This window comes from Dipodomys ordii, unplaced genomic scaffold, assembly GCF_000151885.1.
Source record: "Dipodomys ordii isolate 6190 unplaced genomic scaffold, Dord_2.0 Scaffold222, whole genome shotgun sequence".
Classification (NCBI taxonomy): Eukaryota; Metazoa; Chordata; class Mammalia; order Rodentia; family Heteromyidae; genus Dipodomys; species Dipodomys ordii.
Genome location: NW_012267438.1, coordinates 505186 through 513219, shown reverse-complemented (window position 1 = coordinate 513219; position 8034 = coordinate 505186).

Here is an 8034-nt window from a genome sequence, read left to right as displayed (position 1 = left end):
TCCTATGTGTTTTCTTCTACACACCTGAAGTTTGGCAAAGTTACTCAGTTTGCATTGCTGTACAATTGCACTTACATAGCTCTGCAATGGTTGCAAGCATTCAGACGTGACATTCAGTTTTTCTTGTCCCCGTAGGTCTATACCAGTTGCCTGGGAATAATCTCATCTCATTCCTCCCACCTAAGACCTGGTGAGTAGAGGTTTTACCCCTTCATTCACGTAAACCTGAAGAGTAAGTTAAACATCTATTTATGTGTTGAAGATTTGAGAACTACTCTTCCATTTTGTTAGACTTGAACTATGTCAATCCATTGCAATGGATGGTGACTGGAAATATCAGCCTCTAAGTACTCCACTGTTGTGGTTTGCCAAATGTCCTCTGCCGGGCACTCAGAATGACGTTCTGAACCTTTGCAACATGAGAGCATTTCACTGTTTTCAAGGCTTCTTAGGAGAATTCTAGATTCTTGCAAATGGTTGGCCCACTTATGTCCCGGGTTAATATCTGCTTTTATATCCTAGGATGTTTCTTCTACATACCTAAAGTTTGGCAAAGTTATTCAGTTTGCATTGCTGCACAAATACCCCTGCACAGCTCTGCAGCCATTGCAAGCATTCAAAAGCGGCATTCAGTTTTGCTTGTCTAGGTAGGATGATACCAGCAGTCTGGGAGTAATCGCTTCTTGTTCCTCCCACCTGAGTTCTGCTGATTAGAGCTTTTACCTCTTCTCATGTCAACCTGTGGAGTATGTTGATCCTCTAATCATGGCACTGTATTGAGGATTTTACAATCAGACGTCCTTTTTTTTTTTTTAACTTGGCCTATGTACCTCCAATGCTACAGAGAGTGACTGGAAATATCAACCTCTAAATACTCCAGGGCTGTGGTTAGCCGAATGACCTCTGCCCGGCACACTCAGAATGAGGTTCTGAGCCATTGTAACAAAAGAGCATTTCACTGCTTTCAAGGCTTCTTAGGAAGAATTCCAGATTCTTGCAGCTGGTTGGCCCACAGGTGTTCCAGGTTAATATCTGCTTCTAAATCCTACATGGTTTCTTCTGCAAACCTGATGTTCTGGAAACTTACTCAGTTTGCATTGCTGCACAATTGTACCTGCAGAGCTCTGCAGCAGTTGCAAGAATTCAGAGGTGGCATTCAGTATTGTTTGTCCAGGTAGAACAATACAGCTGATTTGGAATATCCCTTTTTCATGCCTCCCACATGAATGCTGCAGATTAGAGCTTTTACACATTCATTCATGGCAACCTGAGGATTAAGAGGAACCTCTATGTATAGCGATGTGTTGAAGAATTGTGAACCAGACTTCCATTTTTTTGGACGTGAACTATGTTCAACCTTTGATATAAATGGTGGATGGAACTATCACCGTGTAAATACTCCATGATTGTGTTTATCCAAATGACCTCTGCCGGGCACACTCAGAATGAGGTTCTGAGCCATTACAACATAAGAACATTTCATTGTTTTCAAGGCTTTTTATGAAGAATTCCAGATTCTTGAAGTTGGTATACCCACAAGTGTCCCAGGTTAATATCTGCTTCTAAATCCTATCCGCTTTCTTCTACACACCTGTAGTTTGGCAAAGTTACTTAAGTATGCATTGCTGCACCATCGCACCTGCATAGCTCTGCAGTGGTAGCAAGCATTCATACGTGGCATTCAGTTTTGCTTGTCCCTGTAAGACATTTGCAGCTACCTGGGTAAAACCACTTCTAGTACCCCCACCTGACTTCTGCTGTTTAGAGCTTTTACCCCTTCACTCAAGTCAATCTGAGGAGAATATGGAACCTCTATTTTTAAAGAGTGTTGAAGATTTGAGAACCAGACTTAATTTTTCTTGGACTCAACATATGGCCATCCATTGCTATGGACGGCGACTGGAAATATCAACCTCCAAATAATCCATGGTTGTGGTTAGCAAAATAACCTCTGCCGGGCATACTCAGATTGAGGTTCTGAACCACTGAAACATAAGAGCATTTCACTGCTTTCAAGACTTCTTAGGAAGAACTCCAGATTCTTGCAGCTGGTCGGCCCACAGGTATTCCGGGTTAATATCTGCTTCTAAATCATCCGTGGTTTCTTTTACACACCTGAAGTTTGGCAAAGTTACTCACTTTGCATTGCTGCACAATTGAACCTGCAGAGCTCTGCAGAGGTTGCAAGCATTCAGACGTGGCATTCAATTTTGCTTTTCCTCCTAGGATGATACCAGCTGACTGTGAATAACCACATCTCCTTCCTCCCACCTGAGACCAGCTGATTAGAGCTTTTACCCATTCACACACATCAACCTGAGGAGTAGTTGAGCCTCTACTTATGACACTGTGTTGAAGATTTGAGAAACAGTTGATTTTTGTTTAGAGTTGACCAATGTCCATCCATTATGATGGTTGGGGACAGGAAATATCAGACTCTATATACTCCACGGTTGTGGTTAGCTGAATGACCTCTTCCCAGCACACTCAGAATGAGGTTCTGAGCCATTGCAACAAAACAGCGTTTCACTGCTTTCAAGGCTTCTTAGAAAGAATTCTAGACTCTTGAAGCCGATAGACAAACAGTTGTTCCGTGTTAATATCTGCTTCTAAATCCTATGTGGTTTCTTCTACAACCCTGAAGTTTGGCAAAGTTAATCAGTTTGCATTGCTGCAAAATTGGACCCCCAGTGCTCTGCAGCAGTTGCAAGCATACAGATGTGGCATTCAGTTTTTCTTGTCCCAGTAGGACCATACCAGCTGACTGGGAATGTCCACTTCTAGTTCCTCCCACATGAATTCTGCTGGTTAGAGCTTTTTTCCCTTCATTCACGTTAATCTATGGAGTATGTTGAACCTCTACTTATGGCACTGTGTTTACGATTTGAGCACCAGACTTCCTTTATATACACTTGACCTATGTCCATCCATTGCTATGGAAGACGACTGGAAATATTAGCCTCTAAATACTCCATGGTTGTTGTTGGCAGAATGTCCTCTGCCGGCCCACTCAGAATGATATTCTGAACCATTGCATCATAAGAGAATTTCACTGCTTTCATGGCTTCTTAGGAAGAATTCCGGATTCTTGTAGCCCATCTGCCCATAGGAGTTTTGCGTTAATTTCTGCTTCTAAATCTTACCTGTTTTCTTGCACTGACCTGAAGTTTGGCAAATTTATTCAATTTGCATTGCTGCACAATTGCACCTGCACAGCTCTGCAGCAGGTACAAGCATTCAGATGTGGCACTCAGTTTTGCTTTTCCCCATAGGACCATACCAGCAGACTGAAAATAACTACACCTCCTTGCTCAGACCTACACTCTGCTGATTAAAGTTTCCACACCTTCACTCACTTCAACCTAAGTAGTAAGTTGAACCTCTACATATGCCAATCTATTGAAGAATTGAGAACCAGACTTCCATTTTTTTGGACTTCACCAGTACCATAGATGCCAACTGGATATGTCGGCCTCTAAATATTCCACAGTCGTGGTTAGCCAAAGGACTTTTGCTGGGCACACTCAGAATGAGGATCTGAGCCACTGCAATATAAGAGCATTTCACTGCTTTCAAGACTTGCTAGGCAGAATTCTAGATTATTGCAGCCAGTCGGCCCACAGGTGTTTTGGGTAAATATTTGCTTCTAAATCCTACTTGGTTTTTTCCATCCACCTGAAGTTTGACAAAGTTATTCAGTTTGCATTGCTGCACAATTTCACTTGCACAGCCCTGAGGTGGTTGCAAGCATTCAGACATGACATTCAATTTTGCTTGTCCCCATAGAACGATGCCAACTGACTGGGAATAACTGCATCTCTTTACTCCCAATTGAGACCAGATGATTAGAGCTTTTATCACTTCACTCACATCAAACTAAGGAGAAAGGTGAACCTCTAATTATGGCACTGTCTTGAAGATTTGGGAACCAGACTTCCTTTTTTTAGACTTGACCTATGTCCATCCATTGCTATGAGGAAATATCATCCTCTAAATACTCCAGTGTTGTGGTTAGCCAAATGACCTATGCCAGGCACATGCAGAATGAGGTTCTAAGCCATTGCAACATAAGATCATTTCACTGTTTTCAAGGATTCTTAGGAAGAATTCCAGATTCTTGCATTTGGTAGGCCCCCCGTTGTTCCCTGCTAATATCTGCTTCTAAATCCTATGTGTAGGCTGGGAAGGTGGCTCAGTGGTAGAGTGCTTGCCTTGAATGCCTGAGACCCTGGGTTCAATTCTTCAGCACCACATAAGCAAAAAGAAAAAGCCGGATGTGGTGCTGTGGCTCAAGGGGTAGAGTGCTAGCCTTGATCTGAAGAGCTGAGGGACAGCGCCCAGGCCCAGAGTTCAGGCCCCACGACTGGACACCCCCCCAAAAAAATAAATCCTATGTGGTTTCTTCTACACCCCTGAAGTTTGTGCCTTGCTGCACAATTGCACCTGCTCAGCTCTGCAGCGGTTGCAAGCATTCAGACGTGGAATAGAGTTTTGCTTGTCCTCATAGGACGATACCAGCTGACTGTGAATAACTGCATCTCATTCATCCCACCTGAGACCAGCTGAATAGAGCTTTTACCAATTCACACACATCAACCTGAAAAGTAAGTTGAGCCTCTACTTATGGCACTGTGTTGAAAATTTGAGAACCAGAGTTGGTTTATTTTTTAGAGTTGAACAATGTCCATCCATTGCTATGGAAGCGGACTGGATATACCAGCCTCTAAATACTACATGGTTGTGGTTCGCCAAAAATCCTCTGCCACCCACACTCCGAATGTGGTTCTGAGTTATTGCAACATAGGAGCGTTTCACTGCTTTCAAGGCTTCTTAGGAAGAATTCCAGATTTTTGAACCACTAAGCCACAGTTGTTCCGGGTTCATTTCTGCTTCAAAATCCTACTTTGTTTCTTCTACATAACTGAAGTTTGGCAAAGTTACTCAGTTTGCATTTCTGCACAATTACACCTGCAGAGTTCTGCAGTGGTTTCGTGCATTCAGATGTGGCATTCAGTTTTGCTTGTCACCATAAGACAATGCCAGGAGACTGGGAATATTCACTTCTCATGTCTTCCACATGAATGCTGCTGATTAGAGCTTTTACCCCTTCACTCAGGTCAACCTGAGGAGTAAGTTGCACCTCTACTTATGGTACTGTGTTGAAGATTTGAGAGTCAGAATAGCATTTTCTTGGACTTGACCTATGGCCATCTGTTGCTATGGATGGAGACTGTAAATACCAACCTCTAAATTCCTCACAGTTGTGGTTAGCCGAATGACCTCTGCCCAGCACACTCAGAATGAGTTTCTGAGCCATTGCAACTTAACCGCATTTCACTGCTTTCAAGGCTTCTTAGGAATAATTCCAGACAATTGCATCTGGTTGGCCCACAGGTGTTCCGAAGTAATATCTGCTTGTAAATCCTACCTGGTTTCTTATACACACTTGAAGTTTGGCAAAGTTAATCAGTTTGCGTTGGTGCACCTGCAGAGCTCTGCATGAATTCAGATGTGGCCATTCAGTTTAGCTTCACCCCTTAGGACGATACCACTTCACTCTCATCAACCTGAGGAGTAATTTGAACCTCTAATTATGGCACTGTGTTGAAGATTTGAGCATCAGACTAGCATTTTTTGGACTTGACCTATGTACATCCATTGCTATGGCCATCTACTGGAAATGCCAGCCTCTAAATACTCCATGGTTGTGGTTAGCCGAATGACCTCTGCTGGACCCACTCAGAATGAGGTTCTGAGCCATTGCAACATAAGAACATTTCCCTGCTTTCAAGGCTTCTTAGGAAGAATTCCAGATTCTTGCAGTCTGTTGGCCCACAGGTGTTTTGGGCTAATATCTGCTCCTAAATCCTACATGGTTTCTTCTACATACCTGATGTTTGGCACAGTTACTCAGATTACATTACTGCACAATTGCACCTGCAGAGCTTGGCAGTGGTTGCAAGCATTCAGACATGGCATTCAGTTATGCTTGTAACTTAGGACAATACCAGCTGCCTGGGAATAGCCACTTCTCCTTCCTCCCATCTGAGTCCTGCTGATTAGAGATTTTAACCCTTCACTCATGTCAACCTGAGTAGTAAGTTGAACCTCTGTCACACAGTGTTGAAGATTTGAGTATAAGACTTCCATTTTTTTGGACTTGACATATGACTATCCATTGCTATAGAAGGCGATTGGAAATATCAGCCTCTAAATACTCCACAACTGTGGTTAGCCGAATGACCTCTGTGAGAAAACACTCAGAATGAGGGTCTGAGCCATTGCAACATAAGGCACTTCACTGCTTTCATGGCTTCTTAGGAAGAATTCCTGATTCTTGCAACCTGTAGTCCCAAAGGAGTTCCAGGTAAATAACTGCTGGAAAATCCTCCTACCTGCTTCCTTCTACACACCTGAAGTTTGGCAAAGTTACTCAGTTTGCACTGCTGCACACTTGCCCCTGCACAGCTCTGCAGCGGATGCAAGCATTCAGATGTGGCATTCAGTTTTGCTTGTCCAGGTAGGACGATACCTGCTGACTGGGAATAACCACTTCTTGTTCCTCCCACACCATTGCTGCGGAATAGAGGTTTTACACCTTCACTCATGCCAACCTGAGGAGAAAGATGAACCTCTACTTATGGCGCTGTGTTGAAGATTTGCGAACCAGACTTCCGTTTGTTGTATGCGACCTATGTCCATCCATTGATATGGAGGGCGACTAGAAATATCTGCCTCTATACACTCCACGGTTGTGGTTACCGAATGACCTCTGCCTGGCACACTCATAATCAGGTTCTGAGCCATTGCAACATAAGAGCATTTCACTGCTTTCAAGACTTCTTAGAAAGAATTCCAGATTCTTGCATCCAGTCGGCCCACAGGTGTTCCGGGTTAATATCTGTTTCTAAATCCTATGTGATTTCTTCTACACACCTGAAGTTTGGCAAAGTTACTCAGTTTGCATTTCTGCACAATTACACCTGCACATCTCGGCAGCAGTTGCAAGCATTCAGAAGTGGCATTCAGTTATGTTTGTCCTCGTAGGATGATACCAGCTGACTGTGAATGTCTGCTGCTTGTGCTTCCCACATGAATGCTACTGATTAGAGCTTTTACCCCTTCACTCAATCTGTGCAGTAAGTTGAACCTCTAGTTATGTAACTGTGTTGAAGATTTGAGAACCAGAATGCTGTTTTTTTGGAATTCACCTACATATATCCAATGCTATGGACGGCAACTGGAAATATCAGCCTCGAAATAGTCCACGATTGTGGTTTCCCAAATGACCTCTGCCAGGCACACTCAGAATGAGGTTCTGAGCCATTGCAACATAAGGGCATTTCAATGCTTTCAAGGCTTGTTAGGAAGAAATCCAGATTCTTGCAGTTGTTCAGCCCACAGGTGTTCCTGGATAATATCTACTTCTAAATCCTACGTGGTTTCTTCAACACACCTGAAGTTTTGCAAAGTTACTCACTTTGAATTGCTGCACAATTGCCCATGCAGAATTCTGCAGCAGTTGCAAGCATTCATCAGTAGCATTCAGTTTTGCGTGTCCTGTAGGATGATACCAGCTGACTGGGAATAACTGCATCTGGTTCTTCCCGCCTGACACCTGCTGATTAGAGCTTCTACCCCTTCACTCATGTCAACCAGAGGATTAAGTTGAACCTCTATTTATGGCACTGTGTTGAAGATTTGAGAACCAGACTTCCTTTCATTTAGACTTGATATATGTCCATCCATTGCTATGGAGGCAACTGGATATATCAGCCTCTAAATACTCCACGGTTGTTGTTAGGCAATTGCCCTTTGGTGGGCACACTCAGAATGAGGGTTTGAGCCCTGAGCCATTTCAACATAAGAGCATTTCATTTCCTTCAAGGCTTCTGTGTAAGAATCCCAGATTCATGCAGCCGGTCGGCCCACAGGTGTTCTGTGTTAATATCTGCTTCTAAGTCCTATGTAGTTTCCTCTACACACCTGAAGTTTGGTAAAGTTACTCAATTTGCATTGCTGAACAATTGAACC